At 37.5% G+C, this 13,185-nt stretch overlaps 1 long non-coding RNA gene across 1 annotated transcript in view; it reads right to left on the minus strand.

Annotated features, from left to right (window-relative positions):
- The window catches only part of LOC138143536 (uncharacterized), a 43,078-nt gene extending 30,649 nt beyond the window's left edge, over window positions 1-12,429 (minus strand). Inside the window, exon 1 of the long non-coding RNA XR_011163715.1 lies at window positions 11,686-12,429. This is a non-coding gene — a long non-coding RNA (uncharacterized lncRNA). The remainder of the gene's footprint in view (window positions 1-11,685) is intronic.
- Window positions 12,430-13,185: the final 756 nt, after the last annotated feature.

Consider the following 13,185-nt stretch of genomic DNA (forward strand, 5'->3'; position numbering starts at 1 on the left):
ATCACTTAAGCCTTTTTGCCTCACTTTCCTCATCCGTAAAATAACCTGGAGAAAGAAATGGAGAAAGATACCCTCTAGTATCTTTGCCAAGAAAATTCCAGATGGGATCACAAAAAGTTGGACACAACTGAAAAACAATTGAACAACAGCAATATAGATGTCAGGATAGATGTATAGATACCTTTTTAGAGAGGCAGACAGACAGACATGTAAGCATGGCACTCATTCAATCTAGTACAAAGGGGGAAGATATCTGGATACAATTTAATTTTGCTTTTTAGGGTGTTTTTAAAAAATGTCAAACAAAAGCTTTGTGGCTCTCTGCCTTGTTAGGTCCCTCAGTTAGGTAAAAACCCTAACATTTGAAGAAAGTTTAGATTTCTGTCCTAGTTTAGTTCATTGTATTTCAAGCTACTCATTTGCTTCCTCTATTGCAATTTCTCTATATTCAATTACTAACATATATGACTTAAAAGTAATTAAAAATCGGTCAGACAATAGGAATAGGCTTTCTAAATTACTGCTTAAAACAATAAATAACCTTAAAGAATTTAAAATTCTGGATTATATATTCATCTAAGGAAGAAAGACCAATGACCAGACTCTCTTCCATGCTATAGTAAGTCCTTTTGCATCTGCATAATGAATGAAAGCAATATTACTACTCTTCCCTCCCACAATTCCTTTCTCCATCTCAAGTAGGCCACTACCACTTACACCTGCCTCTGACTCCATTCAAGGCAAAGCCCCACAGAATTCTGCTCCCTCCGCCCCCAAGTCATGATACTGCCCCTCCAACTGAGAGTATTTTTGTACCTCTGTGCAGCCACACTCTGGAGCCTGGTTAGAGTATTCATAAATGGCAGGCTATAAATATACCTTTCGACTTTCCAACATAGAGGGTCTATGTGTATATGTCAATGGATAAATCACCTTCCCCATCCAGGTCTTAGTTTTTTACTCTCTTAAATAAGGGTCTTGGATTAGTTTTATCTCAAAGGTCTAACATTCTAGAATTCTGTGATTGTCTAGGCTATAAATTCCATGAGGGTAGGCCTGAGCCTTCTCTTTTTATCACTGTATTTCCTCTAGGGCTAATAAGATTGTAGAATAATAGATTTAAGCCAGGAAGAGACTTCAGAGCTCCCCTAGTCTACCTCTGACATGAGCAAAATTGAAAAATGAGTCTAGAACAAGACTCAATAAAATTGTGTTGAATGAACAAATCTCATTCTAAGTAAAAAAGGTGGACTTCCCCCCTTCTAGATTTTTGCTAGTCCTAATAGAATATTTACTGTATAGAGATCACTAGAGCATAAGGTTCATGTGGGCAGGGATCCTGTTACATTGATTCTTTTTACCTTAACTTCTGCCTACTACAGTGTCCTGCACACTGTAAATATTTAATAAATGTGTTTTTGATTGAATAAAGTTGGTTGAATAGAGGGAAATTATAGACCTGAGAAATTAAAATAGAATTTCAAAAGTTACATTCAAGTTTATAGTAACAAAATCCATTTAATTTCCTTCTCTAGTAATAATTAGATAAACAGTTTTAAAGGAAGAACAAGTACCAAATCTTTCATTCCTATAAGATCCGCTATAGGAATGTATCATAATGCTTGACTTAGGAAAGTTAGGTGCATAAAGGATATTCCATGAATTAAGATTCACATAGTGCCTTTTTAATCAATGCTCCAAACAGCCAGCAGGGTGCAGTCTTCCCACATACCACTACAGCTCTAAGACTTGGTAAATCCTTTATTTTCAATGAAAGCCCCAAAATAACAATAATAAATCTAAGAATGCTTTCTAAAATCTTCAAATGGGCGATATAAGCCAGAAACGTTTAGCTGCTCTTTTTTTTACAAAATTCCTCTTGAACAATCACTACAGAGGGAGGTTGAGATGACTGGAAGAATAACTATTTAATCTTATCTTTGTGGTTGTCCTCAATCTTCTTGGGTATGTATAGGCTGGGCATCATACCTGATGAGTAGACCCTTTTCATCACATAAATAAATTATTTTCTGTCAAGGCCTACTTCTAATTCTACCTCCTTCAGGATGCCTCCTCAGGTGAAAATGATCTTTTTTTCAACATCCTAAATCGCTTTTTTTCAGAAACTCTTTTGTACATCAAGTCTTAATTATCATGGCTGTTTGCATTATCCCTCTACCCCTTATTATATCATAAACTTTGAAGCCAAGTACTGTGACTTTTTCATCTTTATATCTCCAGTGCCTAATGCTGTGTCTTGAATACAATATACACACAATGAATATTTTATTTAAAATGTAACTAATGTATAAACTCTGGCCCAGGAATATATGCTTCTCACTCAAGGTGGCAATTGCCAATTCCTGGGGAGAAGAAGGACTCGCTTGTGCAAGCTCTATTCCCACCTAGATTCAGGTCACAAAAGACAACTCCACTCTAGTAAAAAGCATAAAGCGCACCAAAAGAAGAATGAGTCAGCTTATCAGCTTGCTTTTCTTAAATATCAAGAAGAGTGAGTAGCTTCTCCATCAAGGATCTTTTCTCCTAAGTGTCATCTATCCATCCATCCATCCATCCATCCATCCATCCATCCATCCATCCATCCATCCATCCATCTATCTTGGACAAAGCTTCACTCCCAGAAACTCCATCATTGTGTCCTCTGGACAACACTGGGCATGCCCACATTCTCTTTAGGGAGCTGCTTTCCTGACTCAGACAAAGACTGATGCTTAACTTTACAAAAATTGATCAGGGATGCACCAGATTGATTATCTGTTATACTCTCCCTTTGGTTGTTTTCCCCAAAAAATCAAGCCAGGGTATCTTTGGTTTCAGTGCTCCATGATTTTAATTCTGTAGAGTTTTCTTGAGACCTGGGAAAATGCCATCAACTGACCTTTTCTGTATCTAGTGCTTTGAATACAAAGTCTCAGCAATGTCTATTAAGCATTTCCAAAATCAAATGAATTTATCTCTTTGAAACTAGAATTTACACTCATATATGCTCAATAAGCAATAAAAATTTTGTAGAGTTCCTATAGGTTTTTGTCTGCCTTGATGCTTGAAAGTGTCTGTCCCAAACCAAAACTAATTAGGAAAGAGAACAGAATATTAAAGCAAACAACTTAAAATAGTGGGGGAGGGGGGGAGAATTGATAGAGATAAAAATATATATAATACTTTTCCTTCAGCGCTTAATCTAGAACTTTTATATCTCCAAATGGTAAGGGATGTCAGGGACCCACTAATATTACTCACACATGACCAAAATCCTTTTCTTTGAAAGATAATAAAAAAAATGGTCTTGTAGCTTTGTCCTGAAAACCTCCAGGAAAGCAAAGCCTGATATCTCAGGAGGCACTTATTCTATTTTTTTGTATAGCTTTGTTAGTAAATGTTTCCTTTCATCGGGTCAAAATCATCCTAGCAGCAGTTTTTACCCTTGCTCCTGGTTCAGCCCTCAGAGGACAAGCTGAAAACAGCTACTCCCTCTTCCACAGCTCTTCAAAAACTTGAAGACAGCTATTATGAGACTATCTTCTATTCTCTAGTGAGAACATGCCCAGTTCATTCAGTTAGATAAGTTTTCTTTGGGAAGAGGCTTCTAGTAGGGTACCCCAAGTATCTGACCTTGGTTCTGCATTTATCAATCAATGATTTGGATAGAGGCATAGATAGTATATTTGCTGAGTTTGCAGATGAAAGGGAACTAGGAGAAAAAGCTAGCATATTGATAACAAAGTCAGAGCTTCCCTAGAACCTGTTCAATTGAAAGAATTTTTTTGATTGCGTGACCAAACACCAATAAGTCTTCAGAAACCATGACCACCTTGTTTGACACCCACCTGCCTAAGGACTATCCTCCTTGGCTATAATCACCACTGCACAGTGGCATAAATGATGAGAAGACCAGGAAATATTATGGAGTTCTGGACCCCAACAAGATAAGACAAACATTTATTTGTCAGAGTAGTGTGACTCAGAGATGGAGTGCAAATTCCATTGGATTGGAGATGGTCAGAGAATAGGGCCAAGCTGAAGGGATGGTTGGGAAGTGGCAGGGAAACCCAGACCTCAGGAAGACAAGGTGAAAGCTCATCTATTAGAGCTGGTAGACCAAGGGATGGAACCCAAGTTTTCAGAAGAGTGGAGATGAAAGACAAGAAAATATTGGAATGTGACATACCAAAAGACAAAAGGGAAATACCTTCATCTAAAAATAACTTATCCTAAAAAAAATTATCATAATGGGAAAATCAAACAAAAAAGGTTGATGTAAAAAATAGTTAGGACAAAGTAAAATAATACAACTTATACAACAAAACTTGTACTTTTATATCTAATTTATTTTTAATATTCAGTATTTCCTTTTTTTCCTCTGTTCACTTGTTTTACTCCCTAGCATTGAATTCATAAGGTTTTGACAGATATTCCTCAATTTTTCATCATGAAACCACACTGGTGAAATTGGATATTAAGTAAATTTAAGGAAGTCAAGTTACACAGGTGAAGCCTTGATGATACTTCATAAGTTTTCAGTGAGGTTTAAATCAGACAAATTCCAAGGCCATTGAAGCATATTTATTGCAATCTCTTGAATAGATTCCTTAACTTTTCATGACATGTGGCATGGTGCAAGGCTTTCTTACAGTATTCCATTTCCATTTAGAGAATTTGAGTAATTTTGGTGTAATACTACTTCTTTGTGGATCAATATATTTGTCAGAGTGGAAGGCCTGGGGGAAAAAAGCTTATAGGCCCACTGAAATATAAAAACAAAATGGCCTCAAAAAATTGAGTGGGTATTTTACAATCTGGACTATATGACCAGATTTCATTTGGACATCTTCTAACAATAGTTTTAGTTTGCCCTTGAATTAAAAAGTGTTTCATCAGTAAAAATTAACTTTTCTACCAGTATTCAATAAACTGCATTTCTCATGAAATATTTTTTCTCTGTAGTAATAGTTACCTGTATTTTTCCCTCTTTTTATTTCCTTGATTTTTTTCTAGCTTTACAAAACTATTCCCTACTATAGAAGAATCAATAATTATCCCACCAGCTTCCAGGTTTCAATGAAGGGGAATGAGATGGAGAATCATTTCAGGAGAAATAAAAAGATGGCCTTCAGTAAGGATCCAATTGGAGTTGGATAATTAAATCTTGGGCAGTAGGTGGCACAGGGCGATTAGGTGAGTCACTTAACCCTATTTGCCTCACTTTCCTCATATGTACCATGAACTGGAGAAGGAAATAACAAACTACTCCAGTATCTTTGTCAAGAAAACCCCAAATGGGTTTTCAAAAGGATGGACATAACTGAAAAACAACTGACCAACAATAACATAAATTTGTAACATATCCAGGCAGCACAGTTGTGAGACTTGTCCCAGCCACATTCAGTGACTAGTAAGTAGGAGTTGAGGAATAACTCAAGGTTGAGAGTTGGCAAGAAAATAAGAAGGTATTCCAGAGCAGAACATAGTGCAGAGTTGAAATAGGTGCCTAGTGGGTTGAGATAGCTGAGGGGAAAAAATGAAATCAGAGCAGAAGTAATGGCCTGAGACAGTATTAAGGGGTAGGTAGATTGAGGTCTTGGTGAGGGTGAAGCACAGGTTTAAGAGGGTAAGGCCTAGGGAGAAGTAAAGGGATAGGACATTGTCATCAGATAGGGAAATGTTAAACATTTTAATTAGAGAAATAGAGCTCTTGTGAGTAATGGCAAGGTCTAGTGCATCTCCATCCCACTCAGGTAGAGTGAAGGATTGGTCAAGGATTTAAGGAAGCTGGGAAATCGAGGAATTTGAGTGAGCCTTTCTGAATACAATACAGTCCACCTAGGACAGAGGCAGCATTTGGAGAGGAGAGAAAGATGAGCCAAATGTTGAACCCCTTGAGAAAAGTAGGAAAATGATCTGGGGATTGGTGCACTACATTTGCCACATTTTTGATCAGGGTAAACATTTTGATTGAGTGTACATCAAAGGAGGAAAGTTTTCTAAGTAAAGAAGGTGAAATGTCAGTCTAGAACTGACAATGTGGAGTAAAGAGTATTTGACCTTTCCCTCTAGGATCAATGTGTCAGGGAGTATGAGAGAAAGTATAACCAATGTTGGAGAGCACTGTAGCAGTAATCACCCCTCCTACATACCGTGTTTCCCCGATAATAAGACCTATCCCGAAAATAAGCCCTAAGATTCCTCTAAAATAAGCCCTCCCCCGAAAATAAGCCCTATTGAGATTGCTACTGTAGTGAAGGTGATCCCCTGTGCTACACACTACATTACGGTACCCTCTGTATGCACCGTCCCCTCCCCCCCCGAAACGCACGCCGCGCTCCGAGCTGCATCCAATCAGAGCTGCAGTAGTGAGCACGTCATCCTGTTCTTCCCCAGTGATTTGCTTATTGAATAAAGGTACATTTTTTTGTTCACATTTACCTGTTTATTAAAATTGCTGTCAATGTTCATTAAAATAAGCCCTCCACTGAAAATAAGCCCTCTGGTGTTTTTCTGTCCAAAAAAATAATAAGACAGTGTCTTATTATTGGGGAAACATGGTATGTAGCATGGTTTAGGTTTGAGAATTGTGACTTTTTTATATTACTACCCACTTGAGCTTTTGTACTTTCACTGTAACATAAGGTGCTTTGACATTTATTTACAAATCCTTACATGCCAAAAGGGAACTATTCTGGTATTAAATATATATATATATATATATACATATATACACATACATATATATATATACATACATATATATATATATACACATACATATATATATATATATATATATTTACAAACAAAAATTTAGAAAATCTATCATTGTCCCCAAGCACCTTGAAATACATATGCATTTATTGAAACCTTGGTGAGCACTTACTTTGTCTGCCCCTGGTTCTGGCTCTGAATCTAGCCCCTTAATTTTACAACTAAGAAAACTGAGAGGTGGCTAGGTGGTGCAGTGAATAAAGCACCAGCCCTGGAGTCGGGAGGACCTGAGTTCAAATTTGACCTCAGACACTTAACACAAAAACTAGCCATGTGACCTTGGGCAAGTCACTTAACCCCAATTGCCCTACCTTCCCACCTGCAAACAAACAAAAAACTGCTTCTATGAATGAGTAATCAAGAAACATTAGCACCTGTTTAAAAAAAAAGAAAACTGAGACTTGCAGAACTGAAACAACTTTTTCAAGATTGCAGAGCAAGTCTGCAAATGTTTGAAGATTGTCATATCATTTCTTATTATTCCCTAATTCCTGATTACTTCTCTACTCACTTCTCAATGTCTTACAATCTGACTTTCATCCTTACTGCTCTAGTGAGACTGCTCTCTCTTTCAGGTCATTAGCAACTTCCATATTTGAAAATTCCAGTGGTATTTTAGCAGAGCTCAGTCTTTACCACTCTACAGAATTTTGCGCTCCTTCGCAATGTCTTTTTTTTTTCTACCTGCCACTCCCCCACCCTGACACTTGGAGCTTTGGGGACTTGGCTAGGGATTGTGACAGGAAGTGAAGAGGGAGATGGAGCTGTGCCAGAAAGGGGCCATAGTATTCACCCAGAAAGGAAGCCAGGGGCCATTAGCAACTCTGTTCCTTTTTGAGGACGAGTGCTGGGTCACTTATTCTGCTCCTCAATTGACTTTTTGAAGGCCCAAAGCAGGCAAGGTTCCTTTCCTGTGATTAGATACTTTAGAAAGAGGAAGAAACATCAACCTCCCTGAGTTCCTGTTTACTCTGGATTCTGAATTCCCTGGTTCAGTGCGAACTACAATTCCAAATGCAAAATTTCTAACTTTCCATCTAGTAAGTTGAGCATCCTGTGAAAATTGAGTTTATAGTCCTTTGCCTTTGCAAAGGAACTCAGTAGTGGGGGAGCAAACACATTCAAACTGTATATCTTAGAATTCATAGGTCCATACTGATCTAGAACTTCCCTCTTAGGACCTAGGAGAGGAGCTGACTACTGGTTGGTGGACATTTTATTTAATCTTATACATTGTCCTATGATTATCATATACTGTTTATTTACTTTTTTTATATGCAAAGAGCAAATGCTACATTCCTTATCGAAGTCTGCTTATCTGCTTCTATGTACAACTGACACCATATATCAAAGCTACACGAGAAGTCCTGTCTGAAATATAGCAAACTCAAAGGAAATAGAGTTACCAATATATGGGAGCTAATTTTGACAGATCTACAAATCTACCCACCCCTTGTCAAGGAGTTGGTGACACTCCATAGGGAGAGGCAGAGCTAAAGGATAAATAATAAATTATTGACACAACAGAATATAATTCTACAGTAGGGAATGCACAAATTACTAAGAGGAATGTGAGGTTCCCTCATGAATGCAACCTTGTGGTTATGTCTTCTGCTTGATATTCTCTAATCTTTTTATTTCTGTGGCTTCTCTTTTTTTTCTTCTTTTGTTGTTGGCATATCTTAACTTTTTATCCATGGAAGGCAATCATCCCATAAGTTGCTCATGTCATTTTCCTTCTCCCTTCAAGCTAATTACTTCCATCATCACTTCTATTAAAAAATGCTGAGGTCTATATTTTCAATCTGAGTCTCTCCCTTGAGTTCCAGTTCTACATCTCCACTGGCCGGATGAATATGTCCCATGGACTTTTGTGGTGAGTAGCAGTTTAAGGTCACTGAAGACATTGCAGTTTTTCAAATGCCATTAAATCCTCTCCTCCTCTTAATCAATTTTGGCCCCAGCTAATTGTCCATTTTCAGTTTATCACCAAGGTAGAGGTAAACTAGATAGAATGCCCATATAACTGCCAAAAGGTATAACACAAAGCCTAACTCATACTAAGCACTTAATGCTTTTTGACTATTGACTGACAAAACATTATAAATTCTTCATCTAATTGGTTTCCTAGAATAGATCTATACTAAATCTATATTAATATACATAAATCTGTATTTAATTTGTACTAAAGTTTCTTGTGTATAAAGCCTTCTCTTCTTGATAGATTCTAAGCTTTCTGAGGAAAAGAGCTTTTCCTAATTTTATTCTTGTATTCCCAGTCCCTAACATGGTGCCATTCTCTATAGTAATAGGCACTTTGTAAGTGTTTAGTTGAAATGAATGCCATTTCTCTAATGTAAACACATATTTCCCCCTTCCTTCCATGGAAAATGAGCACCTGAAAATTTTACTTGCCAGACTAATTTCTATAGGCATATATCAGAAACCCAGGAATCCACTCAACCTCTGTCCACAAAGGGTATGAACAGGAGACATAGCTCTTATCACAATAAATCTCCTTGAGAAGTTTTTAATGGGAGGAAAAGAAGATTGTTTTCTGGACTGAATTTATTTCTATTCTGTGCAGCTCCTAATACATTGTTAGTGCACAATGAATGTTAAATAATAATTTAATGTTTTTATTAATGACAAAGGAGCAATCAGTATGTTAATGAAACTTGCAGATGATACTAAATTGGGAGTTATTACAAACACCAATTACGAAAAGCAGACAATGAGAAAGGACAGAAAAGAGAGAAAGTTACGACAAAGCAAGCCTCAGCTTTGCACAATACAAGCAAATGCACCTGCAAATAAATCCACATTGTGGGGAAACCCAGAAAGTAATACTGCTGAAGCAAACTGAAGAGGGGGTGGGTTTCTAGTGTGGACTTGAAAAGGCCACCATGATAAATGTATAGGGGGACATATATTACAGGGATGGCAAACATGAATCTCTATTCTTAGCCAAATGGAAAGATATTTCACTTATCATTGAACTACCTCTATGATATTCATTCCCACATGTTTTACTCTCTAGCATGGTCCAGGGACTAAATAATATCAAGCATGATAAGTTCAAAGTCCTTACTATGGTTTAGTGATATGATAAAGTGATTTTAAGTGCTCAAAGGTAATATAGAACATATCTCAGAGCTGTATGGGACCTTAGAACATAAAATGTCAGTACTCAAAGGGACCTTAGGGTCACACAGAAAAGATCAACCCACTTACTTTAGGATGCCTAAAATGAGGATAAGCAAAGCTATGAGATTAGGCAAAGTCCTATAACTGGTTAATGTCAGAGTCAAAACTAGAACCCAAATTTCCTTAACTGAATCTTCATTTAAAAATTACTTTCTGGTGCCATGTTTGACTTCTAGATTGACCCTAATGGTCCAAGTAGTGACTCTCTTTTGAAAGTTGCCTTCTTGTGTGTGCCCTGCCAAGACTGGGAAAGGGAATCATTCAGTGGAACTTTACTAGCAGCCACCTGGCTAGTTATGGATATAGACTAGGGGAAATCAAAATAGTAGTGGTAATGGCAACAAGGAATTGTTTCCCCCACTACATAAGATAGGCCAGGGTCCCCAGACTATTTCATGGCCTACCAGCAGAGACACCTTGTTATAAAGCAGAAGGCATTTTGATAGTCTCAGTGAAAATAAGACTCTCTCTAGGTATAATGCACCCAAATTCTTAAATCAAAGGTATGCTTATAGCATGATTTATTAATGGACAAGTGTATACCAAGATTTACTAGTGGACCAGATTCCCCCAAGGGAAATGAACCAACCAAAAGAGCATAGATGAACTTACCTCAGGTCATATAAAGGAATTTATGCTTGTGAGGACTCCAAAATAGGCCCAAGACATGAAAATGGGCCTGCACATTTATCTAAAATATCTAATGATTTGAGAGATGGTTATAGATGGATTCATTGTTATATAGTAAGAACACCAAGGATACTGAACTCAACCTCCAAAAACTCATTTTGAGATTACAAGAGTATAATATGAGGATACATTCAAAATTTTTGTAGGTAATATTCTCATGTATTGACAATTATTTACATTTCCATAGGATCTGAAAGATTAAAGACTTTCCTCACTACACAATTGTGATGATATATAGTGTATGTAGTGATTCCTCACTATACAAATGTAATATTTCAAAGATAGAAAAAATATTACATACCCTTTTTATAATGGGTTTGAGATAGATAAATGCCTTGCTCAGGGTCACCCAACAAATAAGTGGAGGAGCAGGATTTGAACATAGGGTTTTTAATCCCAAGCCCAATAGACTTCCCAGTTCAGCATTGAATTTGGCTGAATTCGGAAAGGATTTGTGCCCCCCCCCCAACTTCTGTAACTTTGTCACTCTTATTCTGTCTCAGCACACAGTTCTGTTTTATATTTTTGAAGATGCATGAGATATATGGCCCATTTTTTTGAGTTGGTTGAACCTCTGCACTGAGGTCAGAGTGGCAGTGGGCAGATTCTATTCGGTTTCAGTATTGGTCTAGATTCATGCAATTTTAAAATCTGCGTCATAATATTGACATTAAAATAAAAATGGAAAAGGAATTAGATAATGAGATCTCACCCTACTCAGTAGCAAAGGGATGTTGCTAACACAGTAACAACGCAATCATAGAATTAGAACTAGGATATATATTGGGAGGCATCTAGATCAACTCTTTCTCTTTACAGATGAAGAAACTAAGACCCAGAGACATTAAGTGATTTGCCTAAGACAGTAAGAGGCTGTAGTGGCAAGCACCCCAAGCACGTCCTCAGGGTTTGCTGCCCATACAGGTTCTTGGATCTGCCTTGCCAAAGGAAAGCAACTCAAAATGGGTCAACAAACCTACTCTAATCAGTCAGACATATATCGTTTACCTTGTTCAGGAGAAAAGGTCAGCACCCGAACTTCAAAGTATACAGGCAGAATTATCAAGACAGAAACAGATCAAGTAGACAGATTTCCAAACTGTCCAACCATTACATCCATACCCAGTCAACATCTGGGTTTTTCAAAGCCGGGGGGACCCTGGACAATGGCTTCCCAGAATACAGATCAAATCACAGAACACTTTTCAAAGTGAGCCCCCAAAACAGCCTCACATCAGGGCTTATATAGCCTTCTCCTGGCTCAGAGAATGTAACAACCTTTTGGACCCACTGGCTAATCAAAAAGTATCTACTGAAAAACAAGCCTCCCACCCCAGGCTCCAGGTGCACTTTAGCCTAGGGGCAGGGAAGATCTTTAAAATTTACATTCGCATTACAGAGGCAGAGACAGGAATCAAACCCAACACCAAAATCAATATACTTGCCACTGTACCACACCGAAGATCTTCCTCTAGGTAGCCAGAAAGACAGGAGTCTCCAACATTGGCTGTGTGATTCTTCTATTTCTTCCCAGGAGTGAGTTTTAAAAAATAGATTACTTATTTTTACAAGTAAGTATCGTGTCTCTCTCTCCAATTGCCTACCCTCAAATTGAACGATTAGGAAAAAAAAGAAAAAGAAAACTTTCATTACAGATATACATAGTCCAACAAAACAAATTCCTACATCGATCACAGACAAAAGCATGTCATGTTCAAAAGGGCACAGAGTTGTTTGTATCACAAGAGAACACCTTTGAAAACAATATCATCTGAAATGTAGCATAGACCCATGCTCTTCTTAGACTTAATCTATTTTGAAATATTAACCATATTAAGAACCTGCTTTCTCCACTAAAGTCTTCTGCTGATACCTCATTATGCTGTGGAGGGAGTCCTGGGTTCTTTAAATCTATGCCAATAGAACACAAGCTCAGGCAGATCCTACCAGGCAAGAAAGATTGTGAGAGTCAAGCAGTCTGTTGTTTAGGAATGAGCCCAAGTATCTTCAAGGGGAGTTATTATTGGAGGGGCGACCACCAAGGGGATGCACTTTTTTTTTTTGGTGATAGTAGCACATGAAGACTGTTCATATGGGAGCCTTGACTTGCATTAGTGGAGTTCCACAGAAATTAAACCATGTATCTTTTGAAATATCTAAGTATTAACTTGCTTTTTGTAAAACATTCATCTGTCTCATGAGACTGTTTACTGGGGAAGTGAGAAGTTCCATTCCACTGAGCACCTGAAAGAACAGTAAATCTCCCACCCTTATCTTGGAATGTTCACTATCATGAGGTCACGGTGAACAACAATTTGTGGTGGCCCAGGAATCTAGAAAGAGAAAACCTGTTTTTCATATGACCAAGACCAGTGTACCACTCAGATTCCTAAAAAGTTTTTCTATAGTTTGGAGAAAAGAGAACTAATATGTTAAAAAAAAATCCCAACAACTTAAAAATCAAGAAAGGAACAATTTTTTTGTATGTATTTTATTGATCATTATTTG

Source organism: Petaurus breviceps, unplaced genomic scaffold (assembly GCF_028583685.1).
Source record: "Petaurus breviceps papuanus isolate PSGF00001 unplaced genomic scaffold, PetGlider_PUasm1.0 90644, whole genome shotgun sequence".
In the NCBI taxonomy this organism is placed as follows: domain Eukaryota; kingdom Metazoa; phylum Chordata; class Mammalia; order Diprotodontia; family Petauridae; genus Petaurus; species Petaurus breviceps.